Raw genomic sequence first — 12,355 nt, 5'->3', positions numbered from 1 at the left:
ACTAACACATTGTTCTGTTGCAGAGATGGGCTGTGCTCTTATACAGGAAGTAACTGCGCAGTGTGTCTCACTATGCGTTGCCCTTTAGCCTTTTTCCATTCCAGGGTAAAAGTTTCCTTTTGCAGGGTCTCTTTAGCCATATTGGGTATCCGTGCGACTGCCTTTCCTCAAGCTGGAACAAAGGCTCATCACAGTCTGTCTGTACATATATGATCTCAGATCACAGGGGATCTCACAGAAAGGAATGGAAATCCTCATGTTTACAGCCAATATATAGAAGTGCTTTCTTTGAGACTCCTCACTCAGCTCAAAGTAGTTCAATTAATTTGAGCATGAGCAAGGAATATTTTACTACATCTCTTATGCAAATATTTCCTTAGACCCCTTTGTTATACTTTTGCAGTTTCTATTATACCATTTTTAAGCACTGAATTTGTCTTTCTGTTCCGGAGGTTGCATTCCTTTTTGGAGTATCATGCTCATTGTGGTTAAGCTGAGAAGCAGATAAATGCATAAGCTGATGTCCTGATCATCATCCGCTTTATGACTGTACTCTGTTTTATCACATTTGTCCATAATGTTATTCTGTTCATTTTCCAGTATGGAAAGTAGCAGAGAGAGGCCCTAATCCTGCATATGTCAATATGAGCTCCATAACCCAAACTGGGATTTTATTGTTTCAGTAATGTTGCCAAGTGCTATAAAAAGCCAAAACATCTTGTGTGTGACATTTTTTCAGAATTTAAGACTTTAGGTGCCTTCTTTTTCTTTGGGGTGGGAGGTTGGTTTATTTTTATAATTATTATTATTATTACTACTGCTACTACTACTACTATTATCATAATTATTGTTTTCTTCCTTGTTCATGACAATTCCTTAAATGTTTTGTGGTTCAAACCTGGGAAATACAAAAAGTGCCTGGAGAATGCTGTGAATCTTTTATCTTGGGGTGATTATACAGAGATGTGCATCTAAGATAGAGATGCTTCTCTTTTGGTACCTTTCTGTGCTTCTGATGCTGTTCAGGTTATGTGGCATGTACATTACAGTTATGGCAACATAGTAATACTTTAAATTAAGGTGATATTTGTAAATATTTTATTATTTATGCAACATTCGATAACATGCATGTAAAAAACCTTGGAAGTATGCCTTGAAACAGCAGACAAACTATTTGAACAATACTTACATCTTAAAATATTGTTGTAAGAGCTTATCACCTTGCTGTGGCAGCATTTTAAGCATTTATTGATGATGCATTTTATAACATGCCTTAGAATAAGTTATTAAAGAATGTAGTGGCACCAACTAATCATTTCATAAACATGAATAAAGCATTTATACCGGGTACCTTAATTTAAAGTGCTTGTAGAAACTTACATAAAATGTTATGAACAGCTGACATGCAGTATTGTTGCTTCTTTTAGTGCCAAAGTGGTGTCATGTCCCAGTATACACAAGAGTCTTATCTGGAACTGGAGCTTTATTGCTTCCAGTGATGGAGCTGGGAACTGCACAGCAATTCCAAACACAAAATATTATAAATCTCCTCCAAAAGTGAATATAATGATGTACATGAGCAACATGCAAGAGATTTTGGTGACAAAGATTGTAGAAGCATATTATTGCTCCTTTCGTATTTAAGAAAAAAAGAAACAGGATAAAAATCTATTTGCTTCTAACAATAATCCAACCTGTGTGCAAGAAAATGCTGTTCAGAGATAGAGCATATATTTAACACCCTGTCAAGCGATTAAAAGACCATGCATGATCATCAAAATTCAGTCAGCAAATAAATAATCTTTATATGCCAAAGAAAATGTATTTATACCATCAGAATAGAACTCTGAAACATTTAGAAAGTAAATATTAAGAAAGAAATTCATACAGTAATACTAAAATAATTCTAAAAATCAGAAAATTATGGCAGGTAATTAAAAATCACATGAAAAACACTGCTGCAATGCTTACTGTTGGCTATGATTTAGTAGGAGCATTTGAAGCAATGCTAAAAAAAAATAATGAAGTCATACCTTATTCCCCTCCCCATGCAGATATAGATTTTATTTGACCTATTGCTTTCAAACCAGAATAGCTTAAAAAAGCTCTCTTTACATGGTAAAACTCAAAGACAAAAGAGAGAATGCAAATCATTTCTACATTACATATATGTTGCTCCATTTGGCAAAATCAAATTAGATCTTTTCATCTCCTTACTGTAGAACAAAAACAGAGCAATATTATGAAATTTTGCAGGGCTTTATTTCTAGGTGTCTTTTGTGTCCAGTCTTTTAAACTCAGGTTTTTCTGCCTTTTTTACTGACAAGCCCACAATTTTCAGAAAAGAAAGCTAGCATTAATTAAGACAGTGCCAGCTGTAATTTTCTTGGGAAGTAAATTTCTGCACAACTAAAGGTTACAGAGACCTTTTCACTGTCAAAATTTACTACAGCCTGTGAATGTTAATGTTTCTAATGAAGACATGTTCTCTGTCCCTGAACTTAAAAGTACCCTGAGAAGAAGGCAAAGAGAAAAAAAACTCTATTTGACGAATGTATCTGGAGTCTGTGCATTAATGCAGGGTTATGCCTGCTGGTGCATATTGTAATTATAGTGTTTGGATAGCCTTGTTTTCTAAACAAGGAATATTGCTATAAATTGGCAATTTTGCATGAAGAGTAGGCTTGTAGTAGGGGCCTTATGTTACAAATAAGACAGTGGTATAATAAGCGTTTAACCCATTAGACTTAGGGATATTCTCAGCTAAGTCTGGAGAGGAGCTGTAATATAGAATATGAAATTGAAAGGTATTTTCATTCTTTATATGAATACAGCAGAACACATTCATTATCTTCTAATGATAATTGTGCTTCTAATGACAATTTTTCCCTCCATTTTAAGTGAAATCACCTGCTTCTGAAGAGAGGTATCTGGCTTTGCTTTTATATTTGTTTGAAGTCAATTGTATAGTAATCAGCCATAGTTGCATAGTTTCTGTTGTTCTGTGAGTGTGCATTTTCCCCTATCCCTACAGTATTTATTGCCATGCAAAGTGGCAAATAAAAGAAAAAACCTCAACATCTCTGGAAAGTTGATATTATTGAGTTTTTTGCTGCCATGTATTTTGTGGGATATTTTATTTTTCTGTTCTTTGTAGGCTGGGTTTTGTTTTTTTTTTTTCTTTGGTTGAGGCTTTTTGGTTTGTTGGGTTTTTTTTTCTAAAGCAGAATGGTAAGCTTTTTAAAAACAAATATCTAGTGTCTAATGCCTGAGGTTCTCAAAACAAAAACTGCTATTGTGTGAAATAAGTCTTGATTAACCATGCAGCATCCTGGTCGATAGGGGTTGAAAAAAAATAATCCTAGCTCACGACTGTGTTGTTTAAAAATGGTAAAAGTGAAGGAATGCGGATTTTGCAACATTTTTGAAATATGAGCATACCCATGTTTAATATGGAGCTGTTTTAAAAATGGGGCATTAAATTGCAAACAGAGTATTTTTTCTGCATCAAAATGCTCAGACAGCTTTCCTTTCTTTTTGTTGCCCTTTGCCCCCACCCCAGTTTCCAAGACCTAAGAGCCTGGGTTTTTAAGACACTGAGCTTTATGGCCAGAAATGAGCCAGACTCTAATATTTCTTTGCATAAGGCAGTAAGTCGCTAAAGAAATTCTATCCAAAGAGCAATAGAACGTTAGATATGTTTGTGTCAGGCTTTGTGGCAGAGCCTAGAACTTGGGTATGGAGTGGTTTTGCCATGCTGTTGATTTATATATCAACTGCATTGATGAGGGTTGGCTTCTCATTCTGCCTATCAGCATTAGGGAAAAGGATGGAGCAGTGGGAAAAAAAAAAGTGTGAAATCAATGCCTTTGTAAATATCTATATGGACACTAGGATAATCTATTAAAAGCCATGACTATCCTATACCAATAGAGATACCGAATCTCATTCCCAACCCAATCCCTTTTTGCAACATGTAAATTGAACTTCATTTTGACTTCCTTCCAGTCCAACACATGCACATTACTGCTGAACACCCCTTCAAGATATCTCAAAAGCATATATTTCATGTCTTCATCAGTTTAATCTGCTACATGGTCAGTAGCTCAAAATAATTATGTAAGATACGTTGGCTAATAAGTCAATATATTAAATACTGTAAGTCTAGTTAGTAACTTGATATGGCACAGTTAATAGTCTTAGAGCGCTACAGAATGGGATAAAAATGATGTAATACTGGTGAATCAAAAAAGGTGCAATACTGGTAGACTGCTAACTGTAGGCAACAGTCACTGTGAAGGGATATGTGAAGAGCAAATAATCTTTTCCTGAGAAAGAGGCATGCCTCAGCAGCATAAAAGGCATGCTAGTGCATAGCCAGGGATTGGAAGGATTCTCTCATGATATTTGAGCTTTTATTTAGAGGTTGCATACGGATTTGCAGAGATTTTAGTTACACCTAGACAAATCACTGAAGACGTCATTATTGCCTTTTAAAACGAACTTGTTTCCACTTATTTTAAACCTGTTCCTAGTTGACTTGATCTGAGACCAGGTAGTTCTTGTTCAAGTGAAATAAGTACTTCACCCATTTCCTACTTGAATTGCTTTCAGATCTGACCTTTAGTTAATCCACTGTAACTTAGTATGAAGATACAAGCCTGAAGCCTTAAACGAAACCTTGAACATAGCCTTAAACTTCCTATGAATAAATATAAGTAAGCGAAATAAGCAAAATAAATAAGCAAAAAAGTGACAGTTGACATATGAAAATCATGTTTGGAAACATGAAGTTTCCAAACTTCAAAGAGGAAGTGACCTACAGTCATGTTACTAAGGTAAAAGATTCCTTTGCTACACGTGCTCTGAACAGCTATTCTATATCCTTTATACTACCACATCTTGAGAGAGATTTTGAAGGAAGGTACGTAAGGACAAGAAAAAAATTCTGTTGAAACTTAATGAGAAATCAGAGTATCTGAACTGTTAAAAGTTATTTTAATTGTTCTGCATTTTACAATGAAATACAAGAATATTAAGGTCTTGTTATTCTTTCACAGGTAAGAAGACATGGAATATCATTGTCTTCTCATCAATTATTCCTACTGATACGTTATTTTAAAAATAAATAAATAAATATTTAAATTCTACCTTACTCTGTTAACTAAGGCAGCGCACCCAAACCCTTTTTCTGCTGAGTCCTCTTCTTAGTGAGCAGAGAGAAAGGCACTACTGGGGTATTTTTAAAAACAAAGATCTGAATATATTTACATCTATAGTTGAACTTTTTATACCTCTTTTTCTTTTTTTCTTTTTTTTTTTCTTTCCGTGTCTGGTATTTTGTAAAGATATTTTGGAGAGAGAAAAATTTTTTACTTGAATTCATTTTTGTATATCAGGGACACTATCATTTTCAGAGCAAAAAATCTGTTATAAGAAAACCTCCTGCTGTGTTTCTCTTAGATGTCCTCAAAAATATAGATGGGAAATCAAGAGAAATAAAAAAAAAAAAAGCCATCCATCTTGGTTATTTTCTAAGGTTTTGTCTTACCACTCAAGTTGCCAAATGGTCTGTTTTTTAAATAAATAAATAAAATCCTTGTTTCTTGATAGGGGAAGGGGAGAAATCTGCATCAAATGGGTTAAAGATTGGTGAGAAAACCATTTAGATCAAGGCCCACTGAATAAACACCAAATTTTTGAAATATGAACAAGTGATACAGAAGGTTAATGGAAAATATAATCCTTTGAGCCTAAGGAAAGGTCACTATGGAGAAGGCAGTGGTAGTTACCATCACAATCCAAAAACCTTGACATTGAAACTGAGTCACCACTTTGAGTCACCACTTTTGAGTAATGATTCTGTTTGGTTCCTATGTAATTCACCTATTCAGCTCCTGCGTCCTGACATTCTTTTTTTTTATTGTCATGTATTTTATAATGGAATAGTAACATGTTGAGAAGTAAGATTTCTATTATGTAGTCCCTTAACAGATAATGCAAATAATCTGCCTGCAGTACTAGCCTTGAAAGAATGCAATTATATAGATATTCTGTGTTTCCTACATAGTTGAAATGCTTTCAGTAGTTACATCCTGCATAGGGAAGCAGCAGTGGAAGCATACTTAAGGTGACAGTTAAATCTCTGTCTATCATCCACTTAGAAGTCATAGATCATAGAATGCTTTAGGTTGAAAGGAACCTTAAAGCTCATGTGGTTCCAAGCCCCTGCCATGGGCAGGGACACTTTCCACTAGACAAGGATATTCAAAGCCCTATCCAACCTGGCCTTGAACACTCATAAGGATCTGTTGACTATTGTGGTGACTGTAAATGAAGACTCCTAAGTGTATTGAGAGCAGAAGGCTAGCCTAGAAGGCACTAGAAATTATATGTACACATACAAGTCTTCTGTCCATCCAGAGCTCAAATTTGGTAGGCTGATTTTTTTCCCCAAGGAAATAATAACAGCTGAGCATACTAGAAATGTGGCTTTAAAAAAAAAAAAAGCACAATAGTTGAATTGCTCCATTACTAGTCTTCATTAGTTTGGCAGAGTTGGAGGTAGATCACAAAAGCATTGACTGAAACTAGAAGACGAGAACATGGTCCAGGAATATTTACGTGGGCAGGGCGTACTCCCTTGTGACTCAGAATGAGTATTTTGCATGTGATTCATAAGGAAAAATGCTTGTTTTATCTGATACATTCCTTGCATGTAGCTGGGGTTAATAATCACCTTATTTAAAATTGAAATTCAACTGCCATATCAGTGTCGTAGACACTAAAGGAAGGTGAGAAACAGCTTTATTCACTAACATGACACAGTTACTCTTCTCCGCACAAGAGTATTGATTGGTGTTCTGCAAAAGAGCCTGATACGCTTTTTGCAAGGCTCCTGTTGTATGTTGTTTATTAGGAAAGGTTTTCTGAGTAACATGAAGAAATCTGGAAATAATGTCCGCATAAGTTTATAAATCATGTCATTGGATCTGTTGAACCAAGAAACATACCAGGAGGTTGATTGTGTGTTAGTAGTGACAGCCTCTGTTTCCACAGATTGCCAGAGTTCAAATTAGACAAGACTGGGAAGCTGACATACTGCCTCCTGGACCAGTTTTGATCTTAAGAGATGTATCAGCTTGTCCTTATAATGTCCCTAACTGTTTATAATAAAGTACCTCTTATTTGTTTTTTTATTTATTTATTTATTTTTCTGAGTCCCTTGGGTATTTAGGGAATGGCAGTACTTAAGAATTTATCTTCAGCAGAAGAACAAATATTAGAGAGATTCATACTAGGTGTTTTATGGTCATATTACAGAGGTATTCAGCAAAGATTAAGGAAGCTTTTATTAAAAATTTTCTGGGTTGTTTTGGCTATCAAAATGGATGTACAATAATGGAATATTCCATGAGTGATCATAGTTTCCTAATACCATCTGAAGTTTCTTTTTGTAATATAGATGTCTGCTTCTCAGGAAATGTGTTAAAACTCTTAGAGAAACCATATCTCCTTACACTAAGCATTAAATCTAAACTGGCTGGTGCAAGTGAGCTGCAACATCGAACTTAATGCGTATGAAGAACAGGTAGTGGGAAGGAGAAAAACCTGTCACTGAGCATGCAAAGGAGAAGGCAAGCATCTGTGTCTGCATATCCGAGAGGAGAGATGCACTTCCCTGAGATTATCAGGTCCTTCTTTAGTGTGACAGAAACCATGCATCATGCCAGTATGTATTCTTGAGATTATTAGGTTTTGAAAGCTTTCTTACTCGTGCTGCACTTAGATTTCTTTTTAATGTTTCCATTTACTGCTAATGTCTATTACTTTGCAAGTAGATGTCGTAGAGAAAAGCAACTGTTTGTTGCAGCTTTTGCAAATTATTTACCTCTTTAAATAGTTTCAGTATGGTTATGTATAGCAACATTTTTGCGTACTGTATCTTGGTCATGGCTATTAGAATTTTTTTAATAGTCTGAAGCCTTTAAATGCACTATAGTCTTATTCTTTCTTTGGTCCTGTGAAGAATCCATAGTCGCTGACACTTGTACTTATTTGGTTAATTGCAGCACTCTGTCTTTCCTAATTAGCTCAGCATTCATGTGAAAAATGTTGGAAATTCAGTGACAAGAGCATGGAGTTTACATCCTTTTTTAGCACTCTTTGGTGGTGGTTCCATTTTGAATGTGGTAGTCTTGGGAAATCTCTGATTCCCTGAGCCTTCGCCTAGTAGAATTCCCAATTTGGAATCTCAAATTGCATAGAATTATAGAATCATAGAATGGTTTGGGTTGGAAAGGACCTTAAGATCATCTAGCTCCAACCCCCCTGCCATGGGCAGGGACACCTCACACTAAACCATATCACCCAAGGCTACGTCCAACCTGGTCTTGAACACTGCCAGGGATGGAGCATTCACAACCTCCCTGGGAAACCTATTCCAGTGCCTCACCACCCTAACAGGAAAGAACTTCTTCCTTATATCCAATCTAAACTTCCCCTGTTTAAGTTTTAACCCGTTACCCCTTGTCCTATCGCTACTGTCCCTAATGAAGAGTCCCTTCCCAGCATCCCTATAGGACCCCTTCCGATACTGGAAGGCTGCTATGAGGTCTCCACGCATCTGAAAGTTAAATACAGTGAAACTAGGGAAAAAATATTGAGAAAAGTTTGATTAGGTCTGGAATGTAATAAATGGAGCTGCTGGCACTAAATCACAATACAGTTGCTTACAAACCCATCTCTGGTGCCAACAGCAATGAATTGAATCGCAGAATGAGAGCTTTCGGAAGGCATGAGGTTAATTTTAGAGAAAGTGAGTTATAAGTGAACTCAGAATTAGTTTCTGCAACAACGGGATAATCTAGAACTGACCTTAATGGTCAGGGTTGAAAATTTAAAGGGTGCATCTCTGTACAGCAGCTGGCTGAAGTATTAGTTTCTGGAACGTATGTCAGCTTCTGGACAACTTAGCTGTTTGCAGAGTTATTGTAATTTAGATTTAATCAAAGAGGATTTAAGTGATGAATGAAATGATAAATTTCCAACTCTATGGATTACTGCCCTCTAATTGTGATAGTTTTTGTCATTTGAGGCTGGCCGCATAAAGGTATTGAATAGAGTGTGAATTTCCACTACTCAAATCTCAAGAATAAAGCAAGTGTTGGAAAGAAACGCCTGGGATAGATTAACCTCCATCTTTTCCACAGAAGAGTTGAAGGCACCAAACAAGGCTAGAGGCAGGTAAATGAGTAGCAGACCAATGTAGTAGCCTCAATATGTAGTTAAACTATGGAACTCTTTGATAGATGATGCTGTGGGTGCTAAAAGTTTATGTGGGCTTAAAGCAACGTTTGAAAAACATGTGGAAGAGAAATATATTGGGAGTTACATAAAAAAACGTAACCACATCTGGCTTACAAAGTCCTCTAAGCTGAAAATAATTGGAGGTTTGAAGACTACTGGCAAATATCGTACGCATTTGTCCAGCTCTTAAACCTCTTTAGGCATCTGCCTATTAGTGCTTTTAGAAAACCAGATATTAAACTAGTTGAACCTTGGATCTGGCTCAGTAAGGAAGCTCTCATCAAGACACTGCTGATAGGGATCTCTTCAAATGCAAATGGTGATTTAAAGTGTTCTAGTTTTTTGTCAGACTGAGTGTATTCACCCACTAAGCATCCCATGCCTTTTCTCTGTTTGCTGATTACTGGATTTAAATTTACCTGGTTCTAGAGAAAGGCAGCATAAAAAAGTCCTGCCCTTAAAATTATCTTGTTTCTCAATGGGACACAGCAAGGGAAGACTATGACATCAACTGTACCATTCATTTATTTATTACTGAATCCAACCCTAGACTTTTGACTTTCCTGTTCTAAATGACTGGGAAGGACTGGGATCAAAAACTTCATCCTCTTCCAGAAGCCACTGTGGTATTTGCAATAATCAGCTGGAAGACCCTGATTAACTGCCATGGGGTCATCAAGAGGGGAAATAGTCTTACGAGTAATGCAAAGAATGGGCCAAAGACTTTGAAACATGTTTGCAGAGTGCTATCACCATCTTCTGTGGGCTGCCCTGAACAATCCACATCTTTAACAACATGTTTTCTTTTAGTTTTCTGTATTGGGAAATCTAAATGGATGTTCTGGCCCAGAAGCCACTGATTAAACTTTAGAGGAAAAAGATGATTTCCCTCTCCTCACTGGACTGGTCCCAAGGTTTTTCTGTTTTATCACTGGGAAAGGCATTTTAGAAATGCCAGTACTGAGTGAGGGTGAGGGAGTTGCATTCATTTCTGAGTATTATTTATTGGATTTCTGAAAAGTGACCTGAGGAAAATGTTTATTTAAAATATTTACTGCAAATTACATTGTTAGTGTGCTAAAACAAATGGTTAGTTAACAGTCATTTTGCTGGCAAAAATAAAAGCCTGGACCGACACCTGTTTAGCTGTAGCCAACAAAGAAAACAGTCTTTCAAGTAGAGTGAAAACAGACCAAATGCCCTTGAATTTTTAAAGAAAATATAACTCCTACATATAGCCCTAGAACAGCACAGTCTGCTTGTTGGGAAGCATACTTAGTAGCAAGCTACAAATCTCTTTGCTGTGAGAATTAACTATTGTCATACATTTAATTCTCTTTGTCTCTGTTGATAGTGTCTATAGTACTATTCAGAGATAGAAAATTTGTGTCTGTCACTGTACCTGTCCGAAACGAGCAAGACCCTCAGGCAGCCACAGTCTACTTTGTGGAGTTTTATTTAGTACAATGAATGAAGGCCCAGTAGCATGCTCTATAACACTTCTAAACTTTGGATTTTAAAAGGAATCATTATTAACAGTGAAAAACAACTAGAAGCTTGTACACTTTGTTAAAAGCTCCAGATATTTTTAAGAACAGATTAATCAACAGTAATTTGTCATCAGGCTCTGAGTAAATGCAATATAATCCATGCAAATACAAAAGGTTCTGTAGGAAATCTACAAACATACTGCAATCATGTGTTTGCATTTGTGACTCCTGAGTAGCTAGCAGCAGCTGGATAAACTTTTACTCCTGCACAGAAGAGATACTTTGTGGGGCTACAGCTGCGTACTGTTAATTACACGTGATGCTTTCTTTGGCCACCATGTATGTTAATAACAGAAATGTGTACCAGTTGCTGTCCTTCTGCCTCTCTGATTCTTTTCTTCCTCTTAATTTTTGCTCCCAAAAGGTCAATAACATTTTATAAAAGACCTTGGTTACCTTGCAGCATATCCTGTTTTAGCACTAAGTGCACACACATTCAATAAACTGTGCTGGAGATGTTTCTCATTTGCTACTTCCAGCAAAAGAAACTGTCAAAGACTGCTCTACATGTTTTCAAGGTCTTGACATCATAGAATCATAGAGTGCTTTGGGTTGAAAGGGTTCCAGCCCTCCTTCCACTAGACCAGGTTGCTCAACGCCCCATCCAACCTGGCCTTGAACTCTACCAGAGATGGGGCAGCCACAGCTTCTCTGGGCAACCTGTGCCAGTTCCTCACCACCTTTATAGTGAAGAATTTCTTTCTCATATGATAATTCTTTTAATAAAAATTTACTTTTCTAATGCTTTATAGGCTCTGCATCTCCATGCCAATATTAGGTATGACCCAAGTCTTTTGTCATCTGACAGAAAGTCCTGCTGAATGCTGTGATTCAGGCCAGACCCAGTGGCTTTTCTGGGTTCCTTCTATTTATACAACGTTAATTTCTCAGCTCACACAAACTTATTTTACAAAGAAGACACAGAGCATATTTTATTTACAGTGGTGGGAGACTGCTGAAAAGAGTACATTCAGATAATCAGATTGTTCTTTCTTTGGCTTATCCCATCTTAAACATTACATGACATTTGAGATGATCAGCTTTCTACTACAGGGCTGGTATCACACTTGCTGCTCTAACTTCCCGTATCGCAGAAGTAGGCATGCTTCACTAGAAATGTAAGAGTGCTCTAGGAGACTGAGGAAGCAATTGACAAGTCACTCTGGAAATAAATGTGCAGAGCCACATGCTGTGATATGTGCAGCTGAGATGTCAGCAGAGGTTCACAAACACTAATATGGGATGGATACAGACTGATCCACTATGAGCAGATCACTATATCCATTATAACCTTTACAGTCATTAAGATATGCAGTTCAATAAATTCCTTTATAATAGAACGTAACACTCTATATGCATATTTGCAACATAATAGTACTGCTTCTTTTGCTCCAGCGTGCTGTCTCATTTGTTTGGATATTTCTGTCCTAGGAAAGAATACGCATTTATGGCACTACTCTGCCTACAGCTTGTCCAGGAACTTACGCTGAACTTAA

This window comes from Pezoporus occidentalis, unplaced genomic scaffold (assembly GCF_034315485.1).
Source record: "Pezoporus occidentalis ecotype Australia unplaced genomic scaffold, CSIRO_AGI_Poc_V1 ctg89, whole genome shotgun sequence".
In the NCBI taxonomy this organism is placed as follows: domain Eukaryota; kingdom Metazoa; phylum Chordata; class Aves; order Psittaciformes; family Psittacidae; genus Pezoporus; species Pezoporus occidentalis.
This window is presented reverse-complemented; position numbering follows the sequence as displayed.